Source organism: Lycium barbarum, chromosome 9 (assembly GCF_019175385.1).
Source record: "Lycium barbarum isolate Lr01 chromosome 9, ASM1917538v2, whole genome shotgun sequence".
In the NCBI taxonomy this organism is placed as follows: domain Eukaryota; kingdom Viridiplantae; phylum Streptophyta; class Magnoliopsida; order Solanales; family Solanaceae; genus Lycium; species Lycium barbarum.
This window is the reverse complement of record NC_083345.1, coordinates 53,796,005-53,808,659: the sequence shown is the minus strand read 5'-3', so window position 1 is coordinate 53,808,659 and position 12,655 is coordinate 53,796,005. Positions and strand designations below refer to the sequence as shown.

Genomic DNA, 12,655 nt, shown 5'->3' with positions numbered 1-12,655 from the left:
TCCGGAGGAGGACTATGCATCTCCTATTGTTCAGCCTCGATTTGGAGCTGCCACTGTGAAGATTGACTCCTCTCTATACCAGTTGTTGAAACTCGAGGGATACTTTCGGAACTCTACCGAGAATGTCCCCCCCCCGTCATTTGAAGAATTTTGTGGATGTGTGTGCTAATCACATCCAGAACAATGTTTCACAAGATGCTATTAGGTTGAGGTTATTCAAATATTCCCTAGCGGGAGAAGCAAGAACATGGTTTGAGAAGCTGCCCCGGAATTCTATTACTTCATGGGCAGAAATGACAACTGCTTTTCTCACAAAGTGGTATCCCCCTAGCAAAAGAGCTGAAATTCGTGATAAGATATATGAATTTAAGCAGCGACCGGGGGAACAGCTATATGAAGCATGGGAGAGATTCAAGGAGTATTTGCAGGACAGCCTGAATCATGGTTTTCTGGATCATATATTGATGGAAAAGTTCTATCGAGGGTTAGACCCAGTGTCACAGTCAGTGGCTAATAATGCAGCTGATGGTTGTTTTATGAACAAGACCTTTCGACAAATAACCACCATACTTAACAAGCTGACAACTCATAATCAGGCTTGGCACTCAAACAATGCTGATATGGTACCATATGGTAGTGCCATGATCCAGAATATGGTGAGGGAAAATCAAGATACCCAGCAAACATTAGCAGCACTTGCAACAAATATTGCCTTGCTGACAAAGAAGTTTGATGAATCACAAATCAAAAAGGTAAATGTTTGTGAAGATAATACAGTCTTGCCGCAAGGGATGTACCATGCTCAAGATGGTCCGCTCCTTGAGGGGCCATCTAGGCAGGTTGAAGATGCCAACTATGTTAACAACCCTCAAGGGGGTTACCAAAGACAGAATTACCAAGGTGGCTATCAGAGTCAAAATCAATGGAGACCGCAGCAAGGCCAAGGCCAAGGCCAAGGTGCTTACAACAATTCTGGCAACTACAACAATAATTTTGGTGGTGGAAATCACAGGAGCTATAACAACAACAACAATTTTGGGAACAAGAGTACAAATCCTTTTATACCACCTAAATGTGAGTCTTCAGAGCAAGGTAGTTCGAAGGTTGAAGCAATGCTTGAGCAGATTTTGGCAAACCAAGCTAAGTCTGACAGAACTTTATCTGGGCTGACAGAAACAGTGGGGTCCCATACAGCAGCTATTCAGAAGCTTGAGTCGCAGATGAGGGACATTTCTAGAGAGCAGCACCCTCCTAAAAATGGAGGACTTCCGAGTGACACTATTCCAAATCCTAGGAATGGGGGAGGCGGTATAGACCGTGCATTTGGCATCACTACTAGGAGTGGTAAACAAATCCAGGGGGCTGCTGAGAAGATGATTGATCTTGAGCAAATAGATGAAGAGGATGAGGTGCAGTTCGACACACCCATCATTGCTGATGAGAGGCCTACTGACAAAAAGGTTGCTAAGATTCCAGAGATGGTGAGAGAAGCTGATGACACGAGTAAGCAGGCTGTAAAAGGGGCTCTACGCCCTTTGACGCAGCTATTCAAATCTAAACCTCCCTTCCCTCAAAGGTTGGTAAAGAAGAAAGAAGATGCTAAGTTCGAGAAGTTTTATGATCAGCTGAAGCAGTTGTCTCTAAATTTTCCCTTCTTGGAAGCTGTCAAGGAAATGCCGGGTTTTGCAAAATACTTGAAGGATATGCTGACCAAGAAGAAGACGGTTCAACATGAAACCGTGAGTTTGACTCACACGGTGAGCTCCATCATCTCAACCACACTTGTTCAGAAAAAGGGAGATCCTGGAGCGTTCACCATTCCTTGTTCTATTGGGCACCATGATTTTGCTCGCGCCTTGTGTGATAATGGGGCGAGTATAAATTTGATGCCCCTTGCTATTTATAAACAATCAGGTTTGGGCATGCCAAGACCGACTATGATGAGACTGCAAATGGCTGATAGGTCTATCAAAAGACCTGTCGGGGTGGTGGATGATGTCATTGTGCGGGTTGGTGATTTTATGTTGCCCGCTGATTTCGTGATTCTTGACTGTGCTGTTGATCGGGACATTCCTATCATTCTGGGGAGACCTTTCCTTGCTACAGGTAGGGCCTTGATGGATTCTGAGAAAAATGAAATAAAATTCTGAATCAACAATGAAGAAGTGACTTTTCAGGCTAGCAAAGGGATGAAGTTACCAAGTGCTTACGAGAGTATTTCGGTAATTGATTCATGGGATGTTGTTAATGATGCAGTGGAGTTCAAAATGGAAGAAGAGAGCTTAGGTGAGGCTTTGGCTGGTATTCTGATGAATTTCGATGCTGAGAATATGGAAGGCTATGAGGAGACAGTTAATTCACTTGTGGGGCTGGGCTCATACACATACCACCCAAAGAAGCTGAGTCTTGATCTGGAAAATAGAACAACTCCTCCAGCAAAGCCTTCAATCATTGAGCCACCTAAGTTAGAGCTTAAGCAGCTCCCATCACACCTGAGATATGAGTTCCTTGGTCCCGACAACACATTACCGGTGATTGTGTCAGCCTCATTGACTGAGGAGCAGATTGTGCAACTTTTGGAGGTATTGAGGGAGTATAGGTGTGCTATTGGTTGGACCATAGCAGATATTAGAGGTATCCCATCTGGGATCTGTGAACACAAAATTCAATTGGAGGACGGCAGCAAACCAAGTGTAGAGCATCAGAGACGACTAAACGAGAACATGTAAGAGGTTGTCAAGAAAGATATTATCAAATGGCTAGATGCAGGCGTGGTTTTCCCTATTGCTGATAGTAAATGGGTGAGTCCGGTCCAATGTGTTCCTAAGAAGGGCGGCATCACTGTTGTGTCGAATGCTAAGAATGAGTTGATCCCGACCAGAACTGTCACCGGTTGGAGAGTTTGCATGGATTATCGCAAGCTCAACACAGCCACGAGCAAGGACCACTTACCTATGCCCTTCATTGATCAGATGTTGGATAGACTAGCAGGGCGTTCTTATTATTGTTTCCTTGATGGTTATTCGGGCTACAATCAGATAAACATTTCTCTGGAAGATCAGGAGAAGACCACATTCACTTGTCCTTATAGGACATTTGCATTCAGCCGGATGCCTTTTGGGTTGTGTAATGCACCAGCCACCTTTCAGAGGTGTATGATGTCAATCTTCTCCGACATGGTGGAGGATTTCTTGGAGGTGTTCATGGATGATTTTTCCGTGGTGGGTGACTCATTTGAAGATTGTCTAGGCCATCTGGGTCAAGTGCTAAGAAGGTGTGAGGAGACCAATCTGGTGCTGAACTGGGAGAAATGCCACTTTATGGTGAAGGAAGGAATCGTCCTCGGTCACAAAATCTCCGAAGAGGGAATCGAGGTCGATCAAGCGAAAATTGATGTGATTGCAAAACTTCCTCCACCCATCTCAGTCAAGGGTGTCCGCAGTTTCTTGGGACATGCTGGGTTCTATAGGCGCTTCATCAAAGATTTCTCCAAGATCGCAAACCCTATGTGCAAGCTTCTTGAAAAAGAGGCTAAATTCGTATTTGATGACAAGTGCCAGAAGGCATTCGAGGAGCTAAAAGAGCGTCTCACTACTGCCCCTATTATTATTGCTCCTGACTGGTCCCTACCATTCGAACTGATGTGTGATGCGAGTGGTTTCGCAATAGGCGCTGTGCTTGGGCAGAGGCACAATAAAATTATGCACCCGATCTATTATGCTAGCAGAACGCTGAATGCTGCACAGATGAATTACACAGTGACAGAGCAAGAACTGCTTGCCATTGTGTTTGCTTTCGAAAAATTTCGGGCCTACTTGTTGGGATCCAAAGTTGTGGTTTATACTGATCATGCAGCCTTGAGATACCTCATGGCAAAGAAGGAAGCAAAGTCGCGACTGATTAGATGGGTGTTACTGCTGCAAGAGTTCGATTTTGAGGTAAAAGACCGAAAGGGCACTGAAAACCAGGTGGCTGACCATCTCTCTCGGCTTGAAGAAGCTGGGAGACCGACTGACGAGCTTGATATAGATGATGCTTTTCTAGACGAAAGGGTGTTGGCGGTGTCAAATGAGGTAGAACCATGGTATGCTGATTTTGCCAATTATTTGGTAACAGGTATAATTCCCGATGATATCAAAACTTACCAAAAGAAGAAATTCTTGCGGGATGCTCGACAGTACTATTGGGACGAGCCTTATTTGTTCCGCACATGTGCTGATAACATCATTCGGCGTTGTGTTCCAGAAATTGAAGTGATGGAAATTCTCAAGGCATGCCATGACTCTCCTGTTGGGGGTCATCATAGCAGAAACCGGACTGCAGCCAAGGTACTTGAGTGCGGCTATTACTGGCCGACTATGTTTCATGATGCTAATCTGTTGGTGCGGTCCTGTGATCAATGTCAAAGGCAAGGGAATATAGGCAGAAGACAAGAGATGCCTATGAATTTTGTTTTGGAGGTGGAAGTGTTCGATTGCTGGGGGATCGACTTTATGGGACCTTTTGTGAGTTCTGGTGGAATGAAATACATCTTGGTAGCTGTGGATTATGTGTCAAAAATGGGTTGAGGCAGTGGCTTTACCCAATAATGAGGCCAAGAGTGTTATGGGATTCCTTAAGAAGAACATTTTTACTCGTTTTGGTACCCCGAGGGCGATAATCAGTGATGGTGGATCCCACTTTTGCAATAAAGCGTTTGCGGGACTGATGGAGAAATATGGTGTAAAGCATAGGGTGGCAACGCCTTATCACCCTCAGACAAGTGGACAGGTTGAAGTGTCCAATAGGGAGATTAAAAGTATTCTAGCAAAGACAGTGAATGCCAATAGAACTGATTGGGCCCGCAAGCTCGATGACGCTCTATGGGCATACCGGACTGCTTTCAAAACTCCAATTGGGACTTCACCCTTCAAGCTTGTATTCGGAAAAGCTTGTCACTTGCCGGTTGAACTTGAACACAAGGCTATGTGGGCGCTAAAGAAGCTGAACATGGATTGGGAGGAAGCAACCAAGCTGAGGTTGTTTCAATTGAATGAGATGGATGAATTTCGATACCAGGCATATGAGAGTGCAGCCCTTTATAAAGAAAGGATGAAGCAATACCATGACAAGAAGATTCAGAAGCGAGAGTTCTACAAGGGCGACTCTGTATTACTGTTTAACTCTCGGCTGAAGTTTCTACCGGGTAAACTCAAATCCAGGTGGTCTGGTCCGTTTGAGGTGGTAGGTACCTCACCCCATGGCGCGGTTGAATTGAAGTCCGGAGATGGTACTCGGACATTTAAGGTGAATGGGCAGAGATTGAAGCACTACCACGGAATGGTTTCGGAGGATAGGATTGTTGATCGCTACAGGTTGAAACACCTCGGGACAAACAATGAGCTGGTGTACCAAGAGAACGAGTGATTGGTCACCACCGTCGTGCCGCGACGTTAAATCAAGCGCTTCTTGGGAGGCAACCCAAGTGAATGTTTATTTTTCTTTTTCTTTGTTGTTCTTCGTACATATAGGGTAATGGTTGTTTTGGTGCAGGAATATGTGACAGCAAAATTCTGCTGAGATGCAGGTAAGTTTAGTAGTCTGCAACATTGCAAAAGACGCCTGAAGTATACAGACCGTATTTCACAATACGGCTCGTACCACAGGGCGTATTGAACAATGTTGCAGAACAGTGAGCACTATAATGAACATTGTTGGTTTACGACCACGGAGGACGGACCGTATTGTGAAATACGGTCCGTAAATCTGAACGTAAACTAACATGAGACAATACAGTGCACTGCCAGATATAACATCTCTAAATACGGGCCGTAAATCAATTTACGGACCGTATTTAGAACAAAAAAAAAATATATATATATAACGTAGCAATTTAAATATAACCTCCACGAATTAAACCAAGGCAGATGAACCATCACCCTAATTAACTTCCCTCCATCTTCACGTCTTCTCTACCCACCGTAAATACGCAAACTCCACACACAACCCTCCATCTCACCAAGAATTCGAACTATCACTCTGCCCTAGGTTTAATTTCGTGTGTGATTGCATTGGTTCTCTACAAATCTGTGTTTCTAGTGGTTTGAATCATCATTGAAAGGTATGACTCATGTTCCCCATCCTTCTTTATTATTTGTGAACTTGAACTTGATGGTAAATGATGGTTTAAACTGGGTTGGTGAAATTAAGTGATTAATTCCCTTGGTTAATGATCTAGTGAGGGGATAGAGGTGTTCAATCTCTTTAAATTCGCATGGGTAATTGTTAATAACACCCAAAAAGGGTTGGAGGGCATTCCACACTTCAAAAATTTGAAGTTTTTGGTTTGCCCACCAATTCACTCGTGGAAATTATGAATATTGATAGAAAAAATAGGTGAAGTCTGAGTAGCCTAAGCACCAACACAACGTGAAACCGAGATATGGTATGAAATTGTGAAATCAAGATGCGTTTGTCTGTGGTGCGAATTACGACTTCACATTACGGACCGTATTTCACTATTCGGTCCGTATTTAAGCATGTTAGTGGACAGAATGACATCCTAAAGGAATCCACCAGTTTACGATCTAATTTACGGACCGTAAACTAGTTTACGGTCCGTCTTTTGCGTTTACGACCACAGCCAGAAAATGTATACTGTGAACAGGCATATATTCTTATTTTTGGTTGATTATTCCAGGATAACTGAGATGTGATGTATTTTTCAGGAATGGGTCAGAAAAGACAAGCAGCAAAAGGGGGGGCCCACAGCAAAGTCAAGGAAAAGAGAGCACGCTTGGATTCCAGGTTGATGGATGAATCGTCCACTTCGGAAGGGGAACACTCAGGATCAGAGTACGCCGAGGTTATACCACCACCAAAGGTCCGGGGGGCTCCCACCCAAGACACAGTGGCAACCACATCAACTATGCCCCCAACTATGACCCCATCTAAATCTACGTCGGAAGCCTCCCAGTCTGAAGAAGGGGATTCCGACGCGGAAGCATCTAGCAGGGGGGCTGCCACCCAAACTCCATCAGAGAGTGACTCAGCAGGGATTAGTGCGGGTAGTGAGCCGATTGCTGGTACGCCACCTAAAGGTCGTAAGCTGGTCGTCAGGACCAAAAGATTGGATGAAGAGAAGTTGCGGTTCTCGGTAAAAGGGTCAAAGGAGTTGTATGACCAAGGGATGGCCGGGTCTGAAACTGATGGGCAGAAGTCGAGAAAAATATTTGAAGAACGGCGGTTGATATTCAATGGTATTTCTGCTCACCCACAGCTGGATGATACCATCAAAGGATACAAATTAGATGCATTCACTCATGAACCGGGAGAGTATGCTCCATATATTGTGCGAGAGTTCCATGCATCCTATGGGGCCATCTTGAGATCGATGAAAAAGCCAAGTCTTGCCTGGCATCAGATCCTAATGCTGGAACATGTGACGATCCGGAACACCTTGGTTGATATCTCCTCCAAGGCCATCAACAGGGTCCTGTTTGGTGATGATTTTGTGGCTCCTACTGATCTGAGCCTGTTCTTAGACAAACGAGACAGGAAGGACAACAAATCAGTTAGAAAATGGACTGCAGCACTTATCACATCTGAGCCACATGAGCAGAAATGGGTTAATGATGGGAAAGCCAAGATCACTAAAACTTGTCTGTCAACAGAGGCCAAATTTTGGTGGACCTTGCTGCGGTACAGGATCACTCCAACTCAGGCAGATAATACCCTTTCCACCAGCCATGCAGTCACTATTGCTTCTTTCATGTCAAGATACCCGATGAATGTTGGGGAGCTGATAGCTGAGGAGCTACATGTGCGGGCACATAAGCCCAACCAGAACATGGTGTTTCCTTGTCTTATCACGGCGTTGTGTCGACGGGCAAAGATAACTCCGCTTCCAGAGTGGGATGATACCATCACAGCAATACATGTAGGGGATTGGACGAAGAACAAAGTGGTAAGCAGAAGGACCGGGAGGCGGATCAGTCTGGTGATGATGATGACACTCAGCTAGAGTTGAGTCCGAGCCGTGCTTGTAGGACTGATCCAGTAGGGTCCGAGTTTGGTGCTACCACTATTGGACCAGAGGCTCTCACAACAGGTGTTCCCGCTACTGTTGAGACACAAGATGATGCAGCCACACTCGAGGCTTCTACGGGAAGACCTCAACCACCACCCCCAGCCACACATGATCCTCCTTCGGGGTCCGCCACTGCTGCCGCGACAGCCGAGCCTGCTGATCCAGAGGTGGGGTTGCTACATTTCAGCCCTGCTAACTACAGTCAAATCGCAATCAAAGCGGTTCGGACCGAAAGCCAAGTAGACAAAATCTTGCAACAATTCAGGCCGAAGGTGGCGAGGATGATGCAGCAACTTGTCACTGAGGCAACCACAGAGATCCATGCGGAGTTTGAGAAAAAGCACGAGGTGTATCGGGCCCGACTAGACAGCTTGGAGGCGAGATTTATGACTCGAGAGCAGACCGCACCCGGTGGGGAGTCTAGATCTTTGAGGAGTGAGTTGGAGAAACTGAAAAAGGAGCTTGAAACGCTCAAGATGCACGGGATGGTAGCCGCACCAGCACCAGCACCACAGGACATTTTTCCTAGTACATTTAAGGTGCTGGATCTGTTTGGTTCTGAGGAGGAGACGGAAGATGCGGAACCTTTTGATCTCAGTACTGGAAAGAGGGTCAGTGAGTCATCTGAGGACCCGGAGGAGTTAGCCAGGAGATTAAAAAAGACCGAAAAGAAGGATCTGCAGCAGGCGATCTTTCAGTCATTGGTTGAGCCGCAGCGCCAACCTGGAGAATCCTCAAATCAGCCGTCGGATGCAGCGGGCGCGCCATGAGATGTTCACAACATTCAGGTACTTTCTTGCTCACTTGTTCTTATATTTGAAGCACTGAGACAGTGCTTAAATTTTCGTTGGGGGTGGGACTTATTGATAGTAAGGTAGTGTAAATATGTGTTTAGGAACCCCCTCGGCTTTTCTTTGCCAGAGTTCTTTTCCTGAGGGGTTTTATTTTTGTTGAAACTGGCATGTTTAGGATATTGCTTAGGTTGAGTAGAATAATTTTAACTTATTTGTTATTACTTGGTAACTAATGGCATGTATTGTGATTTGTTGGAAATTTTGGACCCCTCGAAAATTTGGAAAGCGCATACTTAGAACAGGATTGATCAATATAATTGATTCTTTATATGACATTATTATTATTGGGGCATTGTGTGTGATAAATGACTACTTATGAGGTCACAAGTGTAAAAATATTTGTCCTTATGCCAATGTGTGTGTGAGCTATTAGTTTGATTCTGTTTATGCATGTATAATCTAGAACTTGCCCAGTTGGTCTTGTATGAAATCCGAAAGTTAGTTTGGTTGTGAGATGATCTTAGGCTTTCTTTGTTGAAATAGTCACTTTGCCTAAATAAGCCTGACCAAAAGTGTTAAATACCCTTAGTTTCCCTTTTGAGCCTTTTTGACCTTTTTCTTGGCTAGCCAATTATGAAACCTTACCCTTTGTGAAATTAATCCATCTTCGCACCCGTTCCCTCCTTGATGCTACCAGTTAGATGAGGCAAAATGCCTAAGTTGGGGGTGAATTAAATGTGGAGTACATGTTAAAAACATAAGTTGGGGGTGGTGGAGTTTGCTAGTGAAGATTCGATGGGGTAGCTGCGTATATATATATATACATAAAAAATAAAAAAATAAAAAAAAATTCAGAAAATTGTAACGCAAAAAGAATTGTAAGTTGGTTAGAAGTAAAACCACATCGAGGTCGAAAACTGAAAGAAATTAAAGGGGTGGAAAGAAAAGAGGCGAATTAAGGTGACAAGATGTTGTAGTGTTCAAGGAGGGTGAGTCACTAATATCCAAAAAGTATCCGACCCGTCCCTAAACCTACATTACAATCCGAAACAAGTCCTAATGCGATCACAACCGAACGAGCCTAGGATGAAAACAAAGAAAATAAGGGCAAGCCTATGGTATTTGCATGTGTAGATATGAATTTCTTTGTGAGTGTGAGTGTTTTTATCTTCTCTTTCGTCTTCGTCCCATTCTTGTCGTATATATGTGTGTTGGGACAATCTTTGGTCCATGTGAGGGCATAAGGATGAGAATTGAACAAAATAAAGTGACCGCCTAAAGTAGCGTTTATGTGCACCATAATATGTTCGATAATGTAATGTCATTTATTGAAGCTTCATTGTTAGTCGTAAGGTTCTTGAGTTGTGCATAGTGCTTTAAAGTAGAAAGTTGGGGTGGTCGTTTAAAGGAAACATGCATGCCAGAAGTTCCAAGTCAAAACCGATGTAGACATTGTTATTCTATGATATCTAAGTGTTAGATTGAGTCGTTGTGTGGTATAGCCTGCTTGAGGACAAGAAAATACTTTAAGTTGGGGGTGTTGATGTGGCGTGATTTTACGCCACAATTGATGCTTTTTAACTCTAAGTTTTACTTGTTTTTAAGCAAGCCTATGTGATTTTACGTGGTTTTTAGTGTTTTCAGGAAAAGGAACAGATTTGGCAAGATCACAGTTAAAGTGCAGATCATGGTCGTAAATTGAAGTTTACGGACCGTATTCCACAATACGGGCCGTATTCCATGGCCGTGTTTAAGGATAACAGAACCAGAAGGTCAAACTGAGAAGATGGTGGTTTACGAGCTAGGTTTACGGACCGTATTTCAGTTTACGGTCCGTATTCCATCACGTATTTAACCAGCTGAGCATCTGGCAGAAAGTGGAAGCAGAGGATGTTGAAATACGACCATGCAGTTTACGGACCGTAAACCAGTTTACGGTCCAGTTTACGGTCCGTATTTAAAAAGGGGAAGTTGCACAGCTGAGCAGCCAACTTGGGCGTAAACCATTTTTTTTACGGTCCGTAAAGTGATTTACGGACCGTATTTTATCATGATGGGACTAAAGTGTAAAATCTGTAACTTGTGTACTTCCCAAACCTTATAAATAGTCTTTTTAGGGTTTCTAATTACGGTATTGAGTATTTTTATGCTTCTTGACATAGAACATTGCATACTCTCTAGCTTGTGAAGATTAAAACATCAATTCAAGTATTCTCAATCCTTTTTCATTTCAAAGTAAGCTATTATGAATTCTCCAATTTCTTATTTCTTGCTCTTTGTTATGAGTAGCTAAATTCCCTTACTAGGGTTGTGAACCTAATGATGGGTGTTTTGTAAATTGGGTATTGTGAATGATATACACATAATGGATTTTTAGGGTTTAGTTATTCTTCATTCTTCATTCATAATTAATGGTTGCAAACATTAGTTAAAGCCATAAACCCTAAATTTATTTGGAAAAATAATTAGGGTTGGTAAGAATAATTAACAAGAACTCAAAGCTTTAACCTTTGTTTAATAAATTCACTTAGGAATAAGATGAATTTACTTGGCATGATTAATCGTTCTTCATAGTTACTTTCTTATATTTGGAAAAATCATAGAAAGACATAATCTTTATTTATTGGGAAATAGTAGAGATTCACATAGTGATTAAGTGCATTCATAGAATGATCCATTAGAAGTATATCAAGATCAATACCCATGAGCATACACCCTATCTAACGGGGACACAACCTTAGTTTCTTTTACAATAAAATTCCACCAAAGAAATAGTTAGAAGTTAGTTATAGAAAAGACCAACTTTTACCAACATTATCGGATTAAGACATTAGATCCAGAACTTAGCATCTACGACTTTAGTAATCTTTTCACACCATATTCCCCGTGGGATTCGACCCCAACCTTGTTGGGTTACTATATTTGACAACGTCCGCATTACACCATTAAGAGGTGTAATTTGAGCGTATCAGCTGATACCCGAGTACTTATAAGTAACGGCGACGAAGGTGTGTTCCCTACCATTAGGAATCTGGAAATCCAAGGTGAAAGGTAGCCATACACATAAGTGAAATGGTGAACATTGGGGATTGAAAAGGCTAAAATAGTAATTGTTAAAGGAGAGATGTGTTACGAGAATGTCTCGGAATCTGTTAAGACTTCCACTTGCTCCAGATCATGTAATGAAGGCCATGTGGGGAGGTGGATGCGATTATATCAGCATTAATGCACCGAATATCATTCGAGTTTTGAGGTTAAGCGTGCTGGGGTGAGAGAAATCTTAGGATGGGTGACCCCCTGGGAAGTGCACTAAAAAAAATCTGTAAATTCGGACATAAGAGAAAAGTGAAAAGCTAAAGTAATCTAAAGGAAAATTATAGTGTGCGGAGTGGTTAGAAATATTAAAAAGGTCATGTAGGGCGAGGCGGACTAGACCGGTGAAGAGAAAGAAGGTGCATCAAAGCTCTAGAATTAGGGTGAGCTTGAATAGTGTTGGAAATATTTTGTAAGCGAGATGGTAGTAATTATATATATGTTTATACATGTGATGTCCCATACATGGCTATATCAGTGGGTATATGTATCCCGGCAACCAACCGTATGGTTTATGGAAGGCATTGATTAAACAGGATAACAGAGTTTAAGGGACAAAACAAAAGATATGGTACGAACGTTACAAGGTAAGTTGATGTTGTTTCCACTACAAGTTAAGATTGGAAGATCCTAATGCAACGATAATGGGAAAAGATAGATAGTGAGTAGATGGTAAGTAAAGGGAATAAGGTGTGGTAGT

At 42.9% G+C, this 12,655-nt stretch overlaps 1 non-coding gene across 1 annotated transcript; it reads right to left on the bottom strand.

Moving 5' to 3' along the window:
• Nucleotides 1-342: 342 nt before the first annotated feature.
• LOC132612392 (small nucleolar RNA R71) lies at nucleotides 343-448 on the bottom strand. Its single transcript, XR_009571759.1, has one exon. It is a non-coding gene; the product is annotated as a small nucleolar RNA R71 (small nucleolar RNA).
• Between the last annotated feature and the right edge of the window lie 12,207 nt (nucleotides 449-12,655).